Raw genomic sequence first — 26,388 nt, forward strand, 5'->3', positions numbered from 1 at the left:
TAACATGTTCAATCCGTGCTATGAGAGCGGAGGAATATGCCTAACATTTCAATCATTCAGCGACCCAAAATTCTAAAGAAAACTCTTTTCGTTTCTTTTTGTTGGCTACCAAAACGATTTTTAATTCATAAAAGAAAACAATGGCTTTCAAGCATGGGTGAAACGCAAATGTCCGAGTCAATTCCTCCGTCAACTTTTGCTCAGAGAAGCAGAAGATCCAGGCTGAAAAAGACTCAGAAAGGACCTCATATGGAATCAAGGTTGTTCCAGCAAGAGCATGGTGGGTAAAGACAGCAGCGAGCACAGGGATCAGTCAGTTCTATCCGACACGTGAGTAAGTGTCAAGCGTTGGGTTGCAGGTACACACCGAGTGTGGAATCACTCGTTAATTGCTTTTTCCATCCACTCGACTTTCCTCAGTCTTTTTTCTTCATCATAAGACACACCTCAAAGGGGTCCTTAGAGCACAATTAATGTCTGTAAAATCCCCTGAAACTGATGAACGTCATACACCTTGTTTGTATATGTCACTTCGAGCTTGACTTCCTCCATCACTCAGAGATTGAACAATCTTGATCTTATCCCCCTTTCCTCCGTTTTAAGTAGATGATGACATTGTTAGATACTCATTAACGAACATGTTCTGACTTTTCTACTTAAATAGGGTTTTAATACCATCAAACATTTTTACCAGACCTGAATGTCTCATGGTGGATGTTTAGCCTTCAACGAATGGAAATATAGTTGAGTCTTTGATCTAATAATTTGGCATCGATCACTCTGATTTGCTTTGTTTCTATAGCAACATTTATCTCCTCAAACTTTTAGGTTTTAGAGGAATATGCCTTTTCTGGACCAGCTGCTGAAAATGATTATTAAAATTCAATACACGGGCAGCTCTGCTCTTGAATTTGTGGCATTCCCAAGAAGGATTCATATTGTTCACAAAATTCATATCCCCATCTGGGAGGTGCAAAAAGTATTAAAGCCAAGGGAGGTTACACTCTTTGACTCAAAAAAATAGATTAAAATTCCATTCCATCCAAAGGGGTCTGGTCTGTTAAGAATTTACAAAATCAATGTTAGTAAGAGAATTCCCCATTCGGGACAGCCTAGAGAATCAAAGAAGAATATGAAAGCATGCCATTGTTTCTCAGCCCTGAATAACCTTCAAAGACAGAACCTTCCTTGGGTTTTAGACCTTTGAATCTCAAATTCCTTGAATTCAAACCGCATCCTTCGTCCCTGACTTGACCATCTTTACTCAGCCATTTCCTCCTCATTTAGTAGGACCGATTCTGTCTTTGTCCAATCAAGGTGATTTTCATGGAGTCGAAATTAAAAAAAACATAGAAGTTATGGAAGGAAGGGAGGAAGGGAGGAAGGAGGGAAGGAAGGAAGGGAGGGAGGGAGATGATGCCGGATCACAGGGTAAGTGGTTCCCACCCTGGCCTGTTTGCTGCAATCACCTGGGGAACTGAACAAACACCACGCTCAATCTACACCCAACCAGAGTCTGAATTACTTAGGCTGGGGTAAGGTCCAGGGATTGGAATCTTGAAAACTCCCCAGGAGATTCTAATGTGTAGCCAAAAGCAAGAACTATTGCTCAAAACTGAGACATCGGGCTGCTGCATCTTTGGGTCTATAACACAGTGGACACAAATTCATAACTTACTCACTTTACTAGTTTTACACTGTAAGATTTATTCAGAATAAAAAGAGTCTTTTTTTGTAATGCAGCATATACATATAGTGAGTGCAGGGATAAAAGTACATATAGATGTCGCTAGAAGTGTGAATTTATGGGAATTTGTCATAGAAAAGCCCAGGAACCTTACTAAAACAGTGCTTTGCAAGCAACACCGATTATTACGGTTCAGAAATTCAGAGGACTTTTTTGACTGGAAACTACAGGGCAATACTTTGTTGAATCACTCAAGTACTCCTAATGGCTAAAGAGAACTTCTGGGGGTGCCTGGGTGGCTCAGTCGGTTGAGCGTCTGACTTCGGCTCAGGTCATGATCTCACGGCCCATGAGTTAAAGCCCTGCGTCAGGCTCTGGGCTGACAGCTCGGAGCCTGGAGCCTGCTTCAGATTCTGTGTCTCCCTCTCTCTCTGCCCCTTTCCCGCTCACAGTCTCTCTCTCTCTCTCTCTAAAAGTAAATAAACATTAAAAACATTTTTTTAGAAAAAACTTCTGGTTACCTTGATTTAGACCTTGCAACCTATTACTACTACCATACCAACTTAGTTTGTTGATTTCAGCAGTAATTATCTCACCAGAAATATGACAGAAGTATGATACAGATGTTTATAATCCAACAAGATTTTTTAATGTGGTAGATCAAAGATGTAGGGGGGAAATGTTAAGAACTCTTGATGACAAAACAATAGATTCACTGCCCTACCCAGATTCTTTGAAAGGTCAACTCCGGCAACACAACTGCCCTGAAGACTAGAAAAGCCTCTAGACTAAAAGGTAAAATGCAAATATTTACAATGATGGAAACCGCAGTGAAGCCATTTCATTCCTTCCATCTTTGTCCATAATATTCTGTGTCTTTGATCGAGAGCCACCTGTCTACTGGCCAAAAAATAATAATAAAATTAATAATAATAATAATAATAATTCTAGAGAGTTAATTATTTTACTTGTGGTGCTTTACAAAAAAAAAAAAAAAAAAAAAAAAAGATTAAGCCATTTTCCCAGAGTTGGTCTGTGTATACATGACCAAAGACATTTTAAGGTTCAATGTATTTCGGAAATGAACAAACTCCCATTTCCCCGGAATATATCCTGGTTTGCACATACAATGTTTTGCTAAAGAGGAAGTCAAAGAATAAATGTCGCTTAAAAAAAAAAAAATGTTTAAAGCCATTTGCTTTTAACCCAGTGAGAGAAAACTGTCCAATATTCGGAGAACTGGAAGGAGACTTGCCAGTTAAAACAATTACGAATTACAAAGTCCCATCTTGTCCTGTCCATGGAGTCTAGTTTGCAAAATGTAGCGTGGACCAAGCAGCGGCCTCCTCCCCGGGGAGCTGGTTGGAAAGGCAAACTCTTGGGCCCTGCCCCAGACCTGCTGAATGAGAAACTCGAGGCGGCCCAGATCCTGTGATTTAATAAGCCCTCCAGGGGATTCTGGGGAGTGCTAAAGTTTGAGAACCACTTACCTGAATGTTGTGACACTCTTGGGGGGGGGGGCGGGGGAAGTAAAATTTTTACAGAGAAGAGAAGCTAAGTGGGGGGTAAGTAATGCCTGTGCTGTTCTTTTGATCCTATTACTCAGTCTTTGTCATCAGGCCTTATTCTTGGCCCCTAGCTCCTTCAGTCTCCACTGGGAAACAGGGGTGAAACAAGGCAGGGCTGGAGAATTTGGGCAGTGCGGGGAGATGACCCCATGTCACGGCAGACGGAAGGCTTGGGGATGAATGTGTACCTCAGTCAACCGTGCTTTTTACCCCGTCACCATTGGCAAGTCTGAATTGCTTTTTCTAATAAAAACATAGATAGAACTCAGATGTTCAGAAAGTTCCAGGAAAAAAAAAAAAAAATCAGTCTTGGTGAAGTTGCCCCAGTGTATTCTCAATTACTTATAAATGCTGTTTTGAAAAATGTTTAAGTGGTGTTGAAAGGGGGAGAGGGCAGTCAGCCAGCAGAGGACCCAAACTCATCTGTTTATGATGAAAACATAATGCCACCCCCCCCCCCAACTGGTTGAAGTCAGTGCACCTCTTTAAGATTTGGCTTGACGCAAAGCACACAAAGCTGAAAGCAAACGTTAAAGTTCGCTCTCAGAACGTTTCAGCGTGACTTTTGTCATCTGATTTTCAAACGTCTGTGATCTTGGTTGACCACTGTGATCGGACACTCCAGGGAGGTCGAACGCTAACCCATGACGTCAGAGACGGCTCGACAGTTCAACGGTGACAGTAAATCATATAGTGGCCTTCCACTAACCATTGTTTTTCTCTAATGCGTTAGTTTTATTTGAACGGAGCGTCCCTTATATAGCTAATGAATACATTTTCAAATCAAACACATTTTACTATAATTAAAGGCAGACTTTAGCACTGTGTAATTTTGACTGCAAGTGAGTCTTAAACCAGAATGTGTTCTTTCCATCTCTAAACAATGATGACAAAACAGTGACTTCATATATATATGACACACACACACACACACACACACACACACATATGCCTCAGCCATAAATATTGCCTCAGCCAACATGTATTCTTTTCCAGCTTTGACTCTCTCCTCTATCCTGATAATATTCAAAGTTTGACCTCAGATCTCAAGTGTGACCTAAACTTTGGTCTCTTGTTCCCAAAGCTTTGATGCTACCTTATTTTAAACTCAACTTTCTTAACGGCATCATCTGCCCCTTTGAAATTTCATCCCATTTTCTAGTCTTTACAAAGGATAATGACCATTCTCCAGGTGAGAACTAAACTCAACATACTCTTAGACTTTGACCTCTCCTTCATGCATTCTATCAACCACTCTCTAGGGTTGCCTGGTTGTTTATTAGAAGGCCCCTTGACTTCAGCTTTCCCTTTTCTTCTCAAGGTTACCACTCTAACCATCTTCTTCCGAGAAGTGTTGGTTTTCATTCCTCTAATTTTTGCCCAGCCAAACGGGTCCATGCGTGGTCACCAAGGTAATCTTCTAAGTTTGTATTACTATAGTATCTCATGATCAAAAGTCCAAAAGCTGTCTAGCCTTAATTTCCCCAGTAGAAGCCAGCTGTAATCACTACTGCCCTGCAGAATGAACATGACAGTTGCTCCTTCTGAGGTTGTGTCTTTCTACCTACCTAGAATTTTTTTCGTTCCACCCTCCAGCATCTGCTGAGAATCTAGCCGACTGCTATACGCGCAAATCGAGGCACCAATAAGTGCTTGCTTGACAAAGGAGTACATGAATAATAATTAATGCAACTAACGATTTCCTGTCTATAACAGAAATCACACAAAGCCAAATCGGAATTCTGTTTCAAACTCGGATAAGATTAAATCATACGTTTCTGAAGACATCAATACATATTTGAGACATCAAGCCAGAGTTCACTATATTATAAAAACACTTTGATTAAATTAGTTTCAGAAACTGCTCTCTGGCCAAGGAGCTATCTACCACACATTGGATCAGGCAATAAATCTTGGACTGTATGTGCTGACAGGTGTAAGATGATTTATTGAATTGTAAGACAAGGAATTGTAAGGCATTACTAAGAAAATACATACTCTCTTGCAATGCAACCTTATTTTACTTAACAAAAGGAATTTAAGAGGATACTATACTATTAAAGTAATCGCACGAATGCTTCCCATACATCATTAATTCTATATATTAAAAATAATCCAGGAATGAAATCATTAGATTGTGCTGCTGGCTCTAGATCAGACAGATGACTTAATAATGATCCATTTCCCTGAAATAAAGCTCATTTCTGCCTGGTAATAATCAGAGAATTTACACTACCTGTGACCTTCAATACTGCTGCACTCAAATGTTAGCACTGTGGTTTTTACTCTTTTATCTGGTTTTTCTTTGCAATGTTATTCCCTTTTACACAATACCTAAAGAAACTGAGCCCATATATTTAACTTTCTCTTCATGATTGAACTTCATTGTAATGATTTCCCGAATTTTTCCATTTAACCAGTTCCTTGAAAATTACCACTAACCATTTGCAGCTATAAGCTTCCCCAATAACCAAAAAAAAAAAAAAACCCAATTTTTTCATTAAAAAAATGTACCTAAGGGGACCTTCATGTTGGTTTAACGAAAAATGGCATCTTGGGTGCTCAGGATACAAGGGCAACCTGACATGTCCTCGGAGAGGTTGGTACAATTATGCCACGATCTACACGTAGAACAGTGTGGAGGTGTGCCAATCAGAAAGGTGCGTTTTGTTTTGTCAAGATGGAATGATATTGCTAGAGAATTTGATATTCCTGCCCTTGGCCTCTGGCTCCCAAAGAGTATTCTAGCCCTAAACAAAATCCTAGGTCCAGAAAAGAGATCTCCTTAGGAGCCCTCTCTAGCATAGGATGCTAAAGAGATTTGATTCTGGCGAGAACCAGCCCTTAGGGTCAGAGGGAGGCTGAAAGATAGTGGGTAGGTGGGTTCCTGGCTCCTTGTGGAAACCAGAGTTGTTCACGTGAATCTTAATGACCATTTACTTCCTGAAACCTTATGGAGGAAATCTGGGCCAACAGTTATTGGACACAGCAACATCCGAAGTGTCTCTATTAAATACGCTCCTGTTGTATAGAGAATAGGACGACTGGGCCTCTGTTCATCACCATTGTCCAAGCGATTCATTAAGTGGGAATGGAAGCTCAGATAAAAGCATCCTGCACGCTGCCTGCAAGACTTTAAAGAGCCGACCTCTCTAAAGGGCCTTTGCAAGGTTCCAAGATCTGAGAGACTTCCCAAGTCTTCAGAACACCAAGTAGTTAGGAAATCAGTCGAAAGACTTCTGCCTGTAACCTGAGTCTGTTTCCTGGGCTGCTGGTATTCCACACAAACAGTTCTAGCTGTGGTCTATAGCATGCTCTGTGGTGCACAGAAAGAGATTCAGAACAAAAGTAGCTCAATTACAATCCGATGCATTGTTTCAAAGTATGGGAGTCAGCGTGTCCTTGATCATCGGAGACCCGGTATCTCACCCTCGGAGGGGATTCCAGGGATGGGATACGGAGTTCCATCCGAATTGAATCTATGGCATAAGTAACGAGGATCCCACCCACACAGTCAACTTGCTACACCTTAAGTCTCCCAGTGCCAATATTCTCTAGTAACACATTCAGAGATTCCCCCTGCCTCTTCTTCTTGTTAGAAAGCTTCAGATACAAAAGACGTGAACTCCCTCGAAGGAAAGCATCATTAGGACAGGACTCCGGTCTCGCTTTTTCCCCAGTAGATTCAAAATACCTGATACCATGTTTGCTGCATAGCAGATTCTAGAGAATTTGCTAGAGAAATGGGTGGATGAATGGGTGAGTGGATAGATGGATGGGAGGGTGGGTGAATGAGGGCTCCTACAGAGTTTAGGAAAATAATGTGGCACGTTAGTCCCAAATCCTGAGAAAGAATTAAGGTGATGCAGAAAGTTCTCAGATTATACTGTTCTCATAGTTATCCTGGTGCCACCGGAGAGTTGGAAATATTTCCGGTTCTTGTAAATGAACACTTCTGATTCTATCGAGAGCTTTCTAGAAGGATCCACACACTTGGTATTTGGACAGTCTGTGGAAGATACCAAAGGCAGTGGACCTATCTGTCTCCTTCTCTGTCAAAAAGCTTGATTCTCTCCACTGTATGTGCTGAAAAGAAAGGCCTTGCCCTCAGGGCGACATTTCTCCCGTGGCGGGAAAGTTGCTGTTGCAAATTAGCAGAGTAGATGCTTGTTTTTAGATTACAGACAAACAGAAAACACCGAGTTCAGGTGCTAGTAATAGGTTTTCCCTGCAGTGATTCACAACTGGTTATTACAACGTCGTAATGTCCGAAACACTAACTTTAAAACTGGAATCTGAAGAAAACATTTCATGCTACGTGCATTTCATCCCCTTGATAACCAATTACGTGTATCAACACTCAACAACAAGGGGAAGTTGTCAACTGACAAGCATTTTCTTTCCTGTAGTCCTAAAATACAATGAGGGTTTAAAAATGAGGACACGGGTAGTTTTATGTTATTTGCATTTTATAGTATAGTGAAGTGTATCCTGAGGATGGGAGCCTGGAATTCTAGTGTAGGGTCCATCTCAAGAAGTATCCTAGAAATGTGAAAGGAAATTGCCAAAATGAGTTTAAAGCACAGAAATCCCAGGTGTGAATTTTCTGAGCACAGGTGGAGTAAATGAAGAGTCGGATAGAAGTATGTGGGGGATGGGGGGGAGGGGGAAGGCTTTACGGGAGAAACACCTTACTCCAAAGACTTTTGGGACCCTCCATGGCCAGGTATTTCCACTACGTTTTCCAGGCTTAATCACACTCCCCAGGACTGTGGTTCATTTGCTTCCAGGCTGCCATTTTACCATTTGACTCAAGAGTCAAATCTATAAGGGGAGTTTTATCACCACTAATGCAACCCAGCATGGACCATGTTCCTACGGCACAGAATGAAATTTGGCAAAATCAATGGTCATTTAAAATGGTTAACAAACCTCTGGATCATATCAATTAAGTCCTTCATAGAATTTTCACCTAAATTAAACATTACAAATGTACAGCTGGAAGGCATGTTAAAAAAAAAAAAAAAACACCCAACTGTATACATTACAACCCTTAATGTGTTTTGCAGATTTTTTTAGAGGCTGGGATGAATCCAAATTGACCATGTGTATGCTGTCTTTGGCAATCATGTGGTTTTCCAAAACAATTATAAAAATAAAAGAAACATTTGCTCATTGCTACTAGTGTATACAATGTCTCCATAGGGTACTTTGTGCTGTCGGAATAGACAGCTCAGTACCTTTAAAAAATGTTGTAGCTCATTATTCACCAATGTCTGCCTGTTGTTAAGAAATGAAAGAGTCACGATGAGGGTTGGGGTGGGGGATTTAAGACTTAATGAACGTGGTGATTAACATCACAAATAGTGTCTAAACAAAAAGCTGAAGAAGCAAAGGACTGAACTTGAACCTTCACAGTTCCGGATGCTTTCTTTCCTACAACTCGTACACGAGTTTATAATGATAAGTAACATTTCAAAAATAACCATGGACTAAATCTAGCATCCAGATTTACTGGACAGTAACCTCCTTAACGACAATGGTATCTTTGTGCTAATCTTAACTTCTTCCCATGTTTGCACGGCATCGGAATATATATGGACATTGGTGGCGGAGGAAGTGAAGTATTCCATTGCATCGTACTTCACACTCAAAGCTTTTCGAAGACACACCATCCACTTCACATTGGAAGGCCCCATCACAATTATATTTAAGTTTCCTTTAGTTTTGAATTAAAAAGAAACAAAGAATTTTTAGTGCAATCAACCTCGGTGCATTAAGGGGAAGCCTTAGTCCAACGACCACATACCAAACATGTCATAATCTTCCCCATATGACACACTTACTGGCCTATGAGTGTTCACAACAATATCCACACCCCGAAGTCTACCTACTTTGAATCCAATTTGAGGTGTGTTAAGTATTCATCTGCTTCGAAAGATCAAATATGGACCACAAGATAAATCTCGATACCTTTGACGATGTTCGATTTTGGAATGAGTAGCAGCCGCAGCAAGTAGTCATGATAACAGCAGCTAGCATTTATTGAACATACGCTGTGTGCCAAGTATTTTGCATATCTTATGGAGCTCTAGTCCCCTTCATAATGCTACAGGAATGCATTATTACCCCGATCTTTAGTGATGGAGAAACGCACTCCAAGAGCGTCACTTTCCCAAGTTGGCGCAGCTAGTGAGTGCTGGAACTAGGCCCCTGAGCCCAGTTCTGTTTGATTCCAAGCTCGTTCTCCATCCCCCACAGCATCCAACTTTCGCGGCATCATCTTCTAAAAAGTCATTCATGTCCGTCACTTTCTTTTTTATTCCATTGTCTCATGCCCAGAAAATGCCTCTTATGAGCACAACAGGTCGTGCTGGTTTTGCAAACAGAGACACCAAAGACAGAGTCAGTGCTTCAAAGGGAAGATTGGGATTTCCAAGGTTACACTGATGGGAGAAAAGCAAATAAGCAAGATTCTTCATCCGAGTGGCCCTGGTTAGAACCAAGAGGATTTGGAATCTCAGTCAACAGTAACTGCACCATACAGAAGGACCTCTGCTGGGCCAAGGCATGCTGGGAGCTGCTCACCAAGGACTTAATGAAAAGACCTTCATTTAGGAAATACTTGTCTACCATGAATTGAAATCTTCATCGGAAGACTTTTCCGCAAAAGGGAAATATTGTTCTATTTTAATATCCAACTCATTCTAAAAAAAAAACAACTCTGGGTCATTGACTTAATTTAGTTTCATAAAAAATAACAGGACTGCATCCAACTTAACAGTATAAATACATAAGATACTGGGGAGCCTGGGTGGCAGTCGGTTAAGCGTCCGACTTCGGCTCAGGTCATGATCTCACAGTTCGTGGGTTAGAGCCCCATGTCGGGCTCTGTGCTGACAGCTCGGAGCCTGGAGCCTGCTTCACATTCTGGGTCTCCCTCTCTCTCTGCCCCTTCCCTGCTCGTGCTCTGTCTCTCTCTATCAAACATAAATAAAACATTAAAGAAAAAATTTTAAATGTGGAATCTTGAGGCTAGATAATTAGACTTTCAACACATAGTAGGTGATTGTGATACCGGTTGACAAACTCTAAAGGTGATTTCTTTGGTTGTACATGCTGTACATGATTAAAAGAAATAAAATATTGTTCTTCACCCTTTCCTCAGTCTACAATTAGAGAAAGGTTCATATTTTCCTTCAGTGCATCTAGTAATCCCTTTGCCAAAGGGACTGAAGTCACACCAATATTCAGATCACAAAATTAAAAGAGAGGGAAGGGGCAACCAGGTGGCTCAGTCAGTTGAGCACCCGGCTCTTGATTTCAGCTCAGGTCATGATCTCGTGGTTCGTGGGATCAAGCCCCACGTTGGGCTCTGCGCTGACAGTGCAGAGCCTGCTTGGGATTCTCTGTCTCCCTCTCTGTCTCTCTGCCTCTCTCCCATGTGCACTCTCTCTCTCTCTCTCTCTCTCTCTCTCAAAATAAATAAACATAAAAAAATTTCTTTTAAAGACAGGGACATGTTCCTGGAAAACATCTTCAAAATGGGATGTGTGCCTGTGGTGACAAGATGATTATTTCTGAATGAAGGAGGGGGTGACAGGAGAGAGAAACACATCCGAAGCAAGGCCACTTTAACGTCCCCAAACAAGGCTGGGGTTGATTTGTTCTGTTGCTTTTAAAAACTTTCATTTGTCACTTTGTAGTAGTCCCAATTCTCATATTTTCTTAATTTCTTTTCTTCTTTAGTTCTGTTTGGCAGTGTTGGCTGCTGGAGTAAACTAGGTATTTGAAAAAGCATATACTTTAGATTTCCAGAACCTCGAAAAAAATATTGAATATTGCCAGTGTGTTTTAAGTGGAACTCCCAAACAATAGCATGTCGTACGTGGACTTCCCATGGGGTTTTAAGACCTTACAAGAGAAATGGCCAAGTCCCATGAGATTGCTTCCTCCACGTTTTGGGCACGCCTGAAATGTTCTGGCATTATGCTCTCGGCTTGTTGTCTTTTATTGCATGGAATTTACTACTTGGGAAATATTTTTGAAATATTTTAAAATAATAAGTAAGTATTCTTCGAGCAGTAACAGCAAAAACAAACAGAGGGGGAAAAACCGAGTTCTGAACTGTTTTTGTTTCATGAAAATTATTTTAATTTCAGCTATGTATAAATCATCATTCAAGGGCTTAGCGGCATTTAATGACCTCACTCTGTCTTCTTTATAGCTGTTTTCTCAATGATAATGTGAAACAAACAAACCTATTTTTTACAACATTTTCTATGCCTATTGTCCCCCCTACAAAGGCAACCTCAAGTGCAGAGCTTATCTGGATAAGGATCAGTTCAACCTTCAGCAAGCTGTCTTATCATCTAACACTTCCTTGTCAGAAGGAACGCATGGTATTAACTCATATCACCCATCTTCTAGTACAGTCCTTTGGAACACTTTATTTCATAAAACCGCTCAGGGCTATAAAACTCTCAACAGCACTGAAAAAATGACTCTCCCGGAGCCTCAGGAACCAAAGATTAAGGCAGCAGTGAAGTTTTACTAGGGCGGAGTAAGCCAAGTGGAAGAAGCAAACTTAGCTACAGCTGTCCTCACATCTGTGGGGGCATCACAGAGAGGGGGCATCACAGGGAAAGGGCACCATAAAGAGGGATGTCATAGAGATAGATAAGGGACACTTCCTGTGGGAGACAAATTTCATTTTGTTTCACCATCTTTATCCATTCGGAGAAATCATTGACAGAAAGCCATTTTATCATTGTAAACAGGACACGTCAGGACAGGGAGCACTTTTATCAAATGTATTCTTTAGACACAAAATGGAAGAGAGAATCATCTTCCTGAAAAATACAGTTATGTGTGTAACTAACAAATGTAAGTCAATCTCCAAGAAAAAAGACCCGATTCAATGGCTTTTTAACCTTCCAACAAACCTATCTTTACGTGTGCATTTGGAGGAAGTGTTACACAAACAGCAAAAAAAAAAAAATAAAAAATAAAAAAATATATACCAACATTGTCATTAAGAGCCAAACCCATAACTCTCCCCATTAATTGTGACGGCTTGATTTCCTCTACCTTGGCCTTACTCCATGGTCATTCTCAAGGACTCTTAGGGAGGCATCTCTAGCTATTAGATAGAACGCTCAAGATTGCTGACAGTTGTTCGAAAGAAATTAGTTTCGGACTTTCCAGTTGAAAAAAAAAAAAACCCTTGGACAGAAATATTATTGACTGGCTTATTACGTTAGTAAAACAGGGACTGTGATTGTAGATCCTGGGATACTTGTCTTAACTTACATAAAGGTATGTATTTAACTTCTACAGAAACTGGGTATGTTATAGACCCTGCCTCAAACAGGAAGGCTGCGTCCAGTGGAAGAACATTTACTGAAGGTTGGTGTATTTGCGGTCTAGCCATATGGGTTTCCACCAACCGGTCGTGAGACCTAAACCAGGGGTCGGCAAACTATAGCCCGTGGGCCTAATCAGCCAGCCACGCGTTTTTATAGTTTCATTGACACACAGCCACGCCCGTTTGGGTAAGTATTGTCTGCGGCTGCTTTCACACCAGGACAGGTTGAACAGTTCCGAAAGAAACCATATGGCCCAGACAACTGGCAACATTTAGTAGCTGGCCCTTAAAGCGTTTGCTGACTCCTGCCTTTATGAATTAATCTAGACCTCAGTTTCCCCGCTTGGAATGGAGAGACTGAGCAAGACTGAAGTTTTTCAAGCAAGTCTGCACGTTAGAATCACTTGGGAAGTCTGGGGGATCTATGCACAGCCAGGGCAAGACTCACTGGACTAGACAATGACAAAGGCCCTTCCAGCTCGGGGCATTCACGTTGTGAACCTCTTGTGAAATAGATAGTATCTGCCTGCAGAAACAAGCGCTTGGAAATTATGCCGGCATTGAAGGCTCATGTTTGATTCCAAGACCGACATTCCAAGTCTCCGAGTTGAGAAGCTGAGAATCTACAGTTTTGCAGATAAAGAGGCACAGCTACATAAATATAAACGGTGTCTCTGGAAGATGGATTTAAACTAGACGAACAGATTTAATGAGTTAACTTGGGAACTGTGGAATTAATCCACTTTGAACGTATCACAATGAAGACTATTATACATCAAATGCGCGCCATTTGGGTGAAAACCTCAGCTGCCAGCCTGTTCTCTGCAGACGTCCCACTCGGTCGAAGGCCCCAGGCTGTCTCTGCCACAAACAGCTACACCTGGAAGGTAGTCTTGAACACGAGCCGCAATGACTCGGAAATCTACGGGACAGCAGATCATATCAAGTGCACCTCAATCATGTTTGAGGAAGGGATTAAGGAACGTTTAATAAGCTTTCGGAGGGTTAAATATTGCTGAAACAGCCCGAAGGACGGCATGTGCGGGCCCAGACTGCTCAAGACAGGCCCCAGCCTAAGGTAGAGGAAGCCTGCCATGCAGAGCGCCTCGGGGCGCTGCCATTCTGCCACTCAGGGCGGCCACAGATGGCGGAAGCGGGATCCTCCAAGGGCTGAGCTTTCGACATCTCCAAATACATTTGGTTTCGGAGGTCACACAGACAAGTCAATGCCTCTGAGAACGAGGCTGAACATTTCCCTTGGTGTCACTGGCAAAGATACTTTGGGTCAATTCAGCCTTGGCCTTTGGGGTCAGATGATTCTCTGCCATGGGGGCTGGGCTGTGCATTCAGGATGCTTAACAGAATCCCTGACCTTGACTCATTAGGTGCCATTATCAGCCCCCTGGCCCCCCCAGTTGCCAGGAGAAGGCAATCGTGCACTGCTAAGCTGACCCCCTAAGCTCTTTATGATTTCTTAGTATTCTGCCTCAGAATGGAATTAAAGGTAACTGTTCTGAGGCAGCAGAGAACAAACTGTATACACAAAAAGTATACAAACAAATATACGGGTATATAGTGCTATTTTATCCTACCTCTTGTGAATGACAAATATTTCATCACCTCTGCCTGACGTGAAGTTTAAAAAAAAAAAAAAATCAAACGGTCTCTCTCTAATACTTTCTCTAGAGAAATCATGGGGGAGCGATTTGCAGATTCAGAAATGAATGCAAAAACCTGAAAGGCAGTGTTTCACTTGCTTATGTATTCAAAATTCAAAAGAATGGCTGGTGGGCTATGTATGGCTTTCCTTTTTTTTATCTGATGGGCAAATCCTACCGACACAGTGGAGACTATAATCTGATTAAATTATTATGGGCTGTTCCATTTATTTCAACAAGTATTTACTACTGATAAAATGCCTCGTAGCTTTAAAAAAAAATGCTCTAGTCACTGAAAACTGAGTAAGCGGATACAAAAGAACTACAAGATACGGTCACCGGGTTTGAGAAATGGACAAATGGTTGGGCCGAGAAGGCTCTGCGCCCCAAGAATGTTCATAAAACGGTACCGAATGCTACGTAATCATGAAAAGACAATACGGAACGTCTGGGGTGAGCGAATTTCATGAAAAGCTAAGCTGGAGAAGTCCTCAGTGAGCCTAGAGTTGGGTCCTTTAAGAACAGCGTGGAGTGAGTAGAGGAGGGGATGGAAGGATTGAGGAAGGAGATCCATCATTCACTTGTGTTTCTATAAACTTTATATTGTCTGACTTCTTAGAGTCTGTACTGGCTTTATTACTCCTCGTCCAGGGTTTCCCAAGGGTCAAGCGTTACAGGGTTTAGTCCTGAATTATTATCACCTCCTGTTTTATCGAGGAGCAAATGAGGCTTAGAGAAGTTAGTTTTGCTTTTATCCCTAACTTAAATGCATATGACTCTAAAATGGCAAGGCCGAGCCCCAAGTTGAAATCAGACCCCAAACCCATCTCAGACTTGCTGAATCAGAATCTGCATATTAACAAGACCCCCGAGTGGTTCCCGTGTACATGTTACGTTTGAGACATTCTGGTCTAAGATACTAATTGAAGCCTACAATTCCGACGGGTTCGCAATCCTAGGAGGAGGAATGGAGGATAGACCCAAAAGCTCTATTATTGACTAGCACGTAGTGACCATTTTTATCTGTAGCCAGGCTTTGCCAAGAATAACTAAATATGAACAAGAGCTCAGTTGGGTCTCTTAAGAGGTTTGAAATGTCAAAATCATAGACCGAGACTCTAAATTTACATTTTTAACCAGGGCAAATAAATAATCACATTTCAAGTGATGAAATGAATTTAGGGATCACTGGAGATTCGTTCATTCCTTCACGTAACACTTACATATGCAGTGGCTGATGGGTATGGAAGAATTCGACATTACTGTAGATACATAAAAATGATTCCACATGGATTTCCGTATTTCAACTTTGTATTTTTCCGTCTTTATTTCTGTTAGAATGGAAAATAGATCATCTTCGATCATAGTCACCACTGTAAAGAAAACTTCTTTGCTCCGTCCAGGGAGCCCTTGTGTCCAAAGCTAAGGCAAAAGCGCTTTCAAGCCCTTTTTCCTTGTCAACAATTTTTTGAGGTGTGGGATGTTTGAGCCATAGTTCTTTCAGCCTTAATCCTAGGCAATGATTCGTTAGGGACAGGGTGGGCTCCCTGGGTCTGAGCCCCAAACTTTTATGTCTCTAACCGTACCTATGCTATTTAATTTCCCATGGCCGCGTGTTGCACATGGTGAAAAAGGTTCCTCTTTACCAAGCTTCTCCCACCCACTAGACGCTGGGCTAGACACTTGGCCCTGCATTATCTCATTTAATCCTCCCAAGACCCCTAATGAGCAGGTATCATCATTCCCACATCTTTGCCGGGGAGACACGGTTGTTCCAAGGATCAAATAATACTCGAAAGTGCTTCGCAAACTGTCAATCTGGAGATTTACCAGTGCTAGTCATTACTCTTGGTAATAGCTGGTTCTCGGTGTTGAGTCAACAAATACCCTTGAACCACACCTCAGAACAACTGAAAGCAGCATCTTGAAAGAGAACTCTCCCTCCCTCTACTACCATCCAGCCTTGGCCTACGCGACATTTTTCTAGAGGTATGGAGGCAGCACGGTGGCCTTGCCTCTTACGTTTCTAGATGAATTTCTAGAATACAAGAGAAAGTGTAACTACTTCACTTAACAAGATGAACACTACACATGGGCGAGCCCCTTTTTTGCCAGGACCCTGTAGAGCCTGATTTCAGCAATCCAGGGGGCCAGAAAAACATCTCTCTCCAAGTTCCTTGGGTGGGGTTTGAACGGGTACCTCAGGTCTCCTAGATCTTCTAGAAGCAACAGGTCATGCTGAGCGGGAGTCTTAAAATCTGTCCATTTTGCTTCTCTCCATACCGACCGAGAGCAACTGAGCTCTGAACAGCCATGTCAAGGGTCAAAGGAGGAAGGGATACATCTCTCGCTCTACCACGTCAGGATATTCATCCTATAGCGCCTAAATTTGTAAAAGAAAAAAAAAAAAAAATCCCCAACAGATAAAGCCAGCCTACCGGTTGGCTTTGGCAACACAAGGGTACTTCCTCCAGTTGCCTCTCATAGCGTCTTCTTAGAGATGGGCCCCTTCAGAGTGGAAATGACAGAAACTGCTTCTGAGCCTGGCTATTTACCTGACCTATTAGCTCCGTCCAGGAAGGACACGGAGACTGCGGGGGGAAAGCAGACCTTAATAAATAAGAAAGGGCCTGGCCCAGATTTTATTATGGATTGGGGACCTCATCTCTTGTCCTTTCCTGCCACTCCAAAGGAACGCATGGTGCGAAAGCAAGTCACTGCTTGTCCTCCGCATGTGGCTTTTCATTGGAAAGTGTTTCCACTGCAGCTTCTGAATTAGGCAATTTCCAGGTAGCAGCACCTAAGCCATCAATTTTTGGCTATATTCATAGCAAGAGCTATCTCATGGATTGAGTTTCATACACTTCTTTTCATAGTCCTTTCATATACTCTTATCACACGTTATCATTACATCTAGACTTATCTTGGTTATTCGCCTCTGCATTCCCAGAGTTTGCCCAGTGCTAATCTCATTAGCTACAAACAAATAGTCTTTGGGTGAATAAACAAGCCTTCTTTTCTTTCTTTCTTTCTTTCTTTCTTTCTTTCTTTCTTTCTTTCTTTCTTTTAAAAAGTAGGATTTGATAAAACAGATGGGGGGGAGATCATTTATAAAGGTACAAAAGGCGTAGAAGCTTTTCATGATTTCCATATTGTTTTATTACTAACCTAGTCTATACCAATGTGAATAAAAGCCATTATTTTCCTGATCCCACCCCCCCCCCCAAGCAGTAAAGAAGATAGAAGGGAGGAGGCAGATGATAACCCTGCTGTTCTCTGCATTCTGTCCCCATGGAGTGGCAGGAAGCATAGAGAACAAAATCCCCCAGGGCCACTATCGTGGAGGACCTCCAACCCTTCTCCTTCTGCGAGTTCCTTCTTCTGAGCTTTCTTCCTCTCGTAGCCCTAACCAATACCAAAATCTCTTCTTCCCATTCTAAGGGACACGGCTACTAACATAGGCCAAGGTCAGCTTGCTCTATCCTTCCCTCATACAACACAAAAGAAAGTTGGCCCATGGAACTTGTGATTGGTCCAGGCTATCTACGTGTGACATAACCCTGAGCTGGCTTCTTTTTCCTAGGAAATAGTCATAGGTCCTCTGTCCACACCCACGGTGTTAATTCTATCAGATAAGCCTAGCTCATCCCCCATGGACTGGACTTCAAAATGGTGCCTGTTCTTAAAGCCATTTCTTTCAGTTTACCACTCCCGGCTTCTTAAAAGTCCATTTTACTACCTAGCTCGGTTTAGAAAGAAGGACAAATCAAAGTTTCCACCCAATTATAATTCCCCTGAAGGTTGTTTAGTTTCCCATGTCAGCCAGAAACACAAATCGACCCTATAACCACGGAGTAATTTATGATACTGTCATGAAATCCATGATTGGATTACACCAATGAAGCCTTTAGTGTAACAGTAAATGCCCAGATGTAATAATACGTCACGTTCATGGAACGCTCACTATGTGCCAATCACCATGCTCGGCACTTTACAAGCATTTTCTTTTTTGACGAGAAATGTAAAATGTGTTTCCTCTGTCAGCTTCAAACGTATCCTCACAGGTATGCAAAGACTTTATGTATCATGCCCCAAAGTGCAAAACATCAAGTGAGTAAGTTTTAAGTGGATTTTGTAAATGCAGTTTCGTCAGATATTTCCAGAATGTTTACGTCACATACTGAGAATAAATGAAATCTTTAGCCACATTCACTTTCGCAGGCCACTCATGTCCTCTTTATTACTTAGCCGGGACTAAAAAATGTACCACTCTTTCGAAGATGGACTTAATTCATGATCTGCCAATGACACAGAAGGAAGGAGAGTTTTGAATATCACAGCCTTGAAAAAATGGAATGTTTTGTTAACGTAATTTCAGCATATCGTACTGGCCTTAACTTTGTAACTGGTCGCGATGAATCGCATTCTTTCAAAACTTTTCAACTTAAATCCAAATACCACGCACAGATACTCCTCACTTATGTTTACTCAGTTAATGTATTTCAATAAAATTAAATTGTTAATCTGTATGTTAAAACATTCAGGAAAAAAATTACCCTAAGGGCGGGGAGTGGGGGGGACGCCTGGGTGGCTTAGTCGGTTAAGGGTCCGACTCTTGGTTTTGGCTCAGGTCATGATCCCACGGCTTGTGGGTTTGAGCCCCGCGTCCATCCAGCTCTGCGCTGGCAGCGCGAAGCCTGCTTGGAATTCATTCTCTCTTTCTCTCTCTCTCTGCCGCCCCCCCCCCAACTATCTCTCTCTCTCTCTCTCTCTCAATATAAATAAACTTTACAAATAATTATCCTAGGAGGGAAATTAATGAGCCATTTAAGCTGCAATTGTAATTCATTTGTTTCCACGTGATCATCTCCTTTTCTCTGTGGTGTCCCCAAGGGCAACTGGGTCCATCTATACGAACCCGCCTCCTGGCATGAGGTCTGGCCCTTCAAAGCCACCCGGTCTACACTGGCGCAGCGGTAGAAATGACAGCATGGGGATATCTTGAAGCAGCTTTTTTGGTGGCCCTAGAGGCATCATCCTACATCCACGATGGTGGCTCACAGCCAGGCCAGGTGCGTGTTCAAAGTCACCGTAAAATCAGTGCGTTTAGTCCCAGTGCCTCTAAAGGACCCAGAGGAATGCCCGGAGGGCGGCGGGGCTGAAGGGACGCGGGACAGACCGGGCAGCGGGACAGCCGTGTCCAGCCCCGGTGTAGTCACCTCGCCGGGTGGTTGCAGGCAACTCCTTTTACCTAATATTCTCATCTACAGGAGGGGGGTGAAATAACGTGAGCTCCGAGGCTGTTTGTGGCTCTAAAACGTTACTTAGGTGTATAGCAGGCATTCCGAGGCTTGAACGGCGTCCTGCTTATCGTGAATCAAAAAGCCAGAAGAAATCAGCACATGTTACCACCAGTGCGTCGCGCTGCACTAGGACGGGAGGAAAAGAATCGCCTTTCCGCCTGGATCCAAGACCCGCCCGGCAAGGACACCCTCCTACTTCTTCTCAGTCTTCCTGGGCCACTCTCTGAATCTCCCAGCTTCGCGTGTTTCTGTTGACGGTGTGGCGGGTTCTGAGCTGTGTGACGCTACTTTACTTCGCCAGTTAACAGGGACACCGCTCTGGGGGCGCCTGGGTGGCTCAGGCGCTTGAGCGTCCGACTTGGCTCGGGTCACGATCTCGCGGTTCGTGCATTCGAGCCCCGCGTCGGGCTCGCTGCTCTCAGCACAGAGCCCGCTGTGGATCCTCTGTCCCCCTCTCTGCCCCTCACCGGCTTGCGCTCTCTCAAAGAGAAATAAAACGTTTTTTTTTTTTTTTTTTAATTTTTTTTTCCAACGTTTATTTATTTTTGGGACAGAGAGAGACAGAGCATGAACGGGGGAGGGGCAGAGAGAGAGGGAGACACAGAATCGGAAACAGGCTCCAGGCTCTGAGCCATCAGCCCAGAGCCCGACGCGGGGCTTGAACTCCCGGACCGCGAGATCATGACCTGGCTGAAGTTGGACGCTCAACCAACTGCGCCACCCAGGCGCCCCAATAAAACGTTTTTTTAAAATGTTACGAAAGAGAGACCACAAATTCGAAAGGCATGGGAATGTCTTTTCCTCCCCTACCTCTGTGGATGCCTACACGTTCGCGTGACCTCACCTTCAGAAAACATACGTCACATAGCGTCCCTCACAAAAACAAAATGACTTCAGCGTTCCCCTGTAGAGAAGGGTAAAAATGTCGCACGCTCTTAACTTGGCACTCGAAAGGCTTTCAAAATCTTATCCCAACAGGACTCTTCCAACACTCTCTCTCCCGGCCCCTCAGTCAGCGCCCCAGGCTCCAGCCAGTGTTGTCTAGGATCCCTAAACTCTCTGGCAGGTTCCTGCCAACAGGCCTCACGTCCATCAACACGTCCATCAACAAGTGGATATTCATTGTTGCGCCTCTGCCCTTTGCCAGGCGCTTTGGAAGCAAAACTACAGAACACATGAAAACGGTAACACGACCCTTATCTCACACACAAATAATACAAACAGTATTAACAAACGACTGGCAGGCAGTCTATCTCCAAAGTCCACACTGTAACCATCCTACCCCCTGGCTCCCAGTAGACACTGTTATGTCCTAACATACACTGCAGGCTTCTTGGGGGCCAGGCACAACGCCAAGAGTTTATGTGAAACATTTTATTTTGTTCTCCCAAGTGTCTATGTAAGTAACTACATACTTAGCCCTGTTTTTTGACCAGTAAGCAACGTGCCCAAGAATTACATTTGTTTACATAGCCACACGGCTACAAGGTACCTCTATACTTGCCTGTGCATCTTCCAGAACTCTCCAAACTTACTGAAAATGGTTCCAATAACACCAAAGCACCAGGCGAAAAGACCTTCCTCTCTGCAGGTGCAAGAAGGGAGAGGAGATTCTTCAGGGAGAAGGACGTAACCTTGAGCTTACGGTTAAAAACTCATCCCTGGGGATGGTTTCCTTTCCTCCGTGTATCATAAATCCTTTGGGTACCAAACTGAGAAAATTAAAATCTAGGCTTAAGGTAATTTACAAATACTTGGAAACCACATTTTAAATATATATCGCTGGCTGAAAAAAACCACAAGCAGAATTGCATTCTCAAGGGGCCAGTCAGAACTGGTGAGACCCCATACAACCAAAATGTTCTACAAGACCTATGTCTGACTTACGCACACATCCCACCGGCATCATGTGGTGAAATGTCAGAGGGCATATCCACGTTTTAGACTAAAATCTAGCCTGGGATTATTGTGAACTAGCTTGAAATCTTATACAGGGTTGCACAAGGGATGTCGCAGGAGATAACAATAAAAAAGAACGACCCAGCAATGGCACTACTAGGCGTTTATCCATGGGATACAGGTGTGCTGTTTTGAAGGGACACGTGCACCCCCTCGTTTCGAGCAGCACTATCCACAATAGCCAAAGTATGGAAAGAGCCCAAATGTGGATCCTCTGTCCGTCCTCTGAATGGATAAAGAAGATGTGGTCTAGATATACAATGGAGTATTACTCGGCAATCAAAAAGAATGAAATCTTGCCATTTGCAACTGCGTGGATGGAACTGGAGGGTATTATGCTAAGTGAAATGAGTCACTCACAGAAAGACAAATATCCTATGACTTCACTCACATGAGGACTTTAAGAGACAAAACAGATGAACATAAAGGGAAACAAAAATAATATAAAAACAGGGAGGGGGACAAAACAGAAGAGACTCTTAAATATGGAGAACAAACAGAGGGTAATTGGAGGACTTGTGGGAGGCGGGATGGGCTACATGGGTAATGGGCATTAAGGAATCTACTCCTGAAATCATTGTTGCACTATATGCTAACTCCTTTGGATGTAAATTTTAACAAATAAAAAAATAAAATGGAAAATAAACAAACTTAAAAAAAAAAAAAAACAGAATGACTAACACCAGGGCAGTTACAGACACCTAGGAAATTCAACGTTTTCTAATAAAAGGCTGGGAATGGTGAGTGTCATGGTCCTTTTCTGGGAAGCCTTTCTCCATCGCTCAGGTTTAGGGTTGGTGTTTGCTGTTGTGGGCATGCAGTGCTTCCCCCCTCCCCCCCCAACAGAGAAAATATTGGCCTGATTGGAGTTCTCTGCTAGACTACGAGCGCCACGAAGGAAGGAGGCTGTGCCCGGTCATTTATTAAGCATATACTGGCTTAGCAGTTTTCGGCAGCCCATTAAAACAACACCTAGATGCCAGATATGGTTAACTGGAGGGGAAATGAAACAATGGGTTTAATGGGTCTATCAAGTGTCCATCACATAACAGCGTGAAACAAATGTGAACTGTTGCACAATTAGCCGAGATCTAGTTTATCAAAATTCACGGCCTTTAAGCCAACAAAATGCAATAGGGTCCAAAATAATGGTTCACGTCCAGTTGGGTGGAATGTCATGTAACGCCTGGCTCCTCTCTCATTTAGATATTATAGGATGCTTTGTCACGTAGAAGAATGAATATCTGCAGTATTGTTATGGCCTTAAATTAAAATTCCCACGGAGGGTTAATAGTTGATCATCAGTGAAGCAGGTGACAAGAGTTTATTGGGAATTCATGATCTACAAGCCCCCACGGTCAGTCTTAGGTGAGTGCCGGGGCAGTGCGAGCCCACAGGGCTCTGCCTAACTTGAGGTGATTAAATCCTTGATGGAGAAAGAATATGTGTTCAATTGACTAGATAATTAGGTACACATTGAAGTAAGGAACTGTTGTGGGTTGAATTGTGCCCCCCCAAATTCACACGTTGAACCCCTAACCCCCAATAACTTCAGAATGCGACCTTATTTAGAAATCGGGTCATTGCAGATGTAATTAGTTATGATGAGGCCATACTGGAGGACAGTGGGCCCGTCCTCCAGTATGACTGGTGTGCTTATAAAAAGGGGAAATCTGAACACAAAGACGAGCACAGCGGGAGAACGGCACCAAAGAGAGAGAGAGGAGGAGACAGTCACCTACAACCCACGGAGACATGCCTGGAGCACATCCCTCCCCTCCCAGCCCTCAGGAGGAGTCAACCCTGCTTACACTTTGGTTCTGGACTTCTTGCCTCCAAAACTGTGGGACAATAAATTTCTGTTGCTTAGGTCACTGTGCTTGTGATCCCTTGTGAGGGCAGCCTACCAAATTACTACAGTGATGAACACTAAATTCTTCTCACTGACCAGGGTCTCTCGACTGGGCACTATTGACATTTGGGGCCAGATAACTCTATCCGTACCATGGATGCGCCATGTAACACACACACACACACACACACACACACACACACACACACCTTTGCGCTGGAACCCGTACTATGCCTGTGACTATTTTCAGAGAAGGGACAAGGGGTAGAAATTCTGAGGAAAAAGAAAACCAGTCTAGCTAAGTATCTACTTACGACATTCCCGGTTGCAAATAAAGTACAGGACTTTCCAAATTATGGAACCTTACAATCTATAAATGAAACCCAAGAGTGAAATCCCTTGTCTTGACCTCCAGATAAGAAGGACTACACAGGAAGGCTAAGCTTGAATTGGAACTTTTACCAAACTGTGACCAAATTCCACCGGGATGACCCATTGAAATGGACATCATACAAATAAACTCCCTCAGCCAGCCTTTAGAGTCAGAAATGCAAAACAATGGTTTGGACCTTCAGCATCAGCTAACTTGAAGTGAGTCTATGCTGAAGTTGAAGGGCAAGGCAAGGTCAATTTCTCTCAGTTTGTATATTTTTATAGGTATAACTAGAGAAAAGAAACTAGAGCTCCAACATTGTATGTTGGAACAGGGAAAAAATGGAATGATTGCATTGTAATTCCTCGGTCACTCTGCCATACACTATATTAAATTCTCTTATATGTTATGTAGTTCACCAACCAAAATTTAATCCGGATTTGGGGCACCAAGAGGCTTCTTCAAATTCAATTAGAATGACGCAAGAAAGTCCACAGTATGACGTGCTCCATTTAGAGACGTGCATTTGGTAGGAAGACTTTTCTCTTTTTATCTTAAGATAAAATTCTACACGTTGGGATTTTTATGCTTTGTTTTTCCTTTTGTGCCTAGAAAGAGATGTGCAAAAGTATATTCCAATTCGTTACATAAACATACGTATACTGAGACCTAACATGAGTAAAGGTGCCCCCGGAGGTTTAAGATCAGTGCAAGAAATAATTGTTCTTCGTCATCATTGCAGAATTCCCCGTCTTCAAATAGTGGACTTTTACTAACAGAAGGACGGACACACACGTTTTTCAACAGGAGACCCCTGCGTCCCTACATATCCAATTTACAGAGCATAGTCACTTGTTCAGACCAAAGTAATAATTGACAAAAACACCCTTCCTTGGCTTTGGTCCTTTCAAATATTAATGCACACGCTGTGCTTGGGTTTTAAGCAAAACAAAGAAGTGCGTACGTTCATAATTATGTGACAGCTGAAATATCACAGACGCCCCACATGTCAGGGTATTCTTATGATTTGTCCATTCTAATGGCGTGTTTTGGAGCAAACACGTTACGTTGGCATGTTATCTGTTTAAATGCTCATAAGCGCATTTTGTGAAAAGGCTGTAAATAAATGCTCGGAAGCATATTTTGTTGAGTGGCTGTAAATGTGCTTGGGTGCACTGGGTGCTGTTTATATGCTTATGCTTCTATAATTCGAAGAGAAAATATACTGCTTCATTAACTGATACTGTTACCAGGAGGGCCTGACAATTATCAGCGACCACTAACCCACTGGCTCGATCAGACAAGTGTGCAGGGCTCATAATTGAAGAGTTGTCAGTTTCATCACAAGAAGGGCCTAGAGCATGACAGTACCTCCTCAAAAATTTGGAGATGTTCTGTAAATAATTAATAACTCCCCTCTGATAGTACACAAATAACGAGCAGAACCTGACTACCAAGTTTAACTACCGAGTCCGGGGTTGTCGAATATTGAACATCACGGTGGGGTTTTAACAACTGATCATCAAAAGGCAGTGTCGAGGGGCGCCTGGGTGGCGCAGTCGGTTAAGCGTCCGACTTCAGCCAGGTCACGATCTCGCAGTCCGTGAGTTCGAGCCCCGCGTCAGGCTCTGGGCTGATGGCTCAGAGCCTGGAGCCTGTTTCCGATTCTGTGTCTCCCTCTCTCTCTGCCCCTCCCCCGTTCATGCTCTGTCTCTCTCTGTCCCAAAAATAAATAAACGTCGAAAAAAAAAAATTAAAAAAAAAAAAAAAAAAAGGCAGTGTCGATCCAGTCAGAGGAACATTTTTGCTGCCCAGGTGAGGTTTTGTTCCCCAAGTGACACTCAGGAGCGGGATTCACTTCAGCTCCTCCATTTCCCTCCGCGTCTCAAGACACAGCCAGACCAAATCACAGGTGCGGTCCATTAATCCCAGCGTCACAAAATAAACAATGAGGTCCCGGGAAACACAACCACCCATTAGCTGAGGAAAAGTGATAGGAACCATTTGTGACAGGGGACGGTGTGCTCCCAATGGTAGCACTCTCGATCACGTGATTCAGTTTCTGTTTGCTCAACAACCCGGTGTGTGTTTTTCCTGAGAGGAAGGACTTAAATATATATTTACTCAAAGCTCTTAATTTCTACTTCCTTTCTATGTAATTGGCGTCTTGTGATCTAAAACTGACTGATGAGCATAGTATCTCACTATCAGAGCAAACTCTCGGCTGAGTTTGCCATAATTAGACCCACCGTCGCCTGAAGTTGAACAGACATCAGGAGACCTGACTTATTTCTTCCCTGGTGCATTCTATCCATATTTAGAGAGTGATTTTTTAATTTGACGTAGAGTCATATTAATTATCGTTCCCCGAGCTGGAGTCAGGTTAATAATTTCATGTTAAAAGTGGAAGTTCAAATAGTCTTGCCTGTAACCTTCCTGAACACAAAGCCTAAGTGAAAAGGAAATCCTTCGTGAAACCCGAGATGGTCAGCGCACTCTAACTCACCACTAAGCCAGATATCACTCACACGAGAAATGAAAGGTCGCAGGTCCTCCAAAAGCCCACAGTTGCCACAGGCTGTCCTCCTTGCGTCCTTTCGTTTATGCGGGTAACTTAGATC

The 26,388-nt window shown here is 42.9% G+C and overlaps 1 protein-coding gene across 7 annotated transcripts in view; it reads right to left on the reverse strand.

Annotated features, from left to right (window-relative positions):
- The window catches only part of MID1 (midline 1), a 586,156-nt gene that overhangs the window by 74,793 nt on the left and 484,975 nt on the right, over positions 1 to 26,388 (reverse strand). The window lies entirely within an intron of this gene.

Source organism: Leopardus geoffroyi, chromosome X (genome assembly GCF_018350155.1).
Source record: "Leopardus geoffroyi isolate Oge1 chromosome X, O.geoffroyi_Oge1_pat1.0, whole genome shotgun sequence".
Taxonomy (NCBI): domain Eukaryota; kingdom Metazoa; phylum Chordata; class Mammalia; order Carnivora; family Felidae; genus Leopardus; species Leopardus geoffroyi.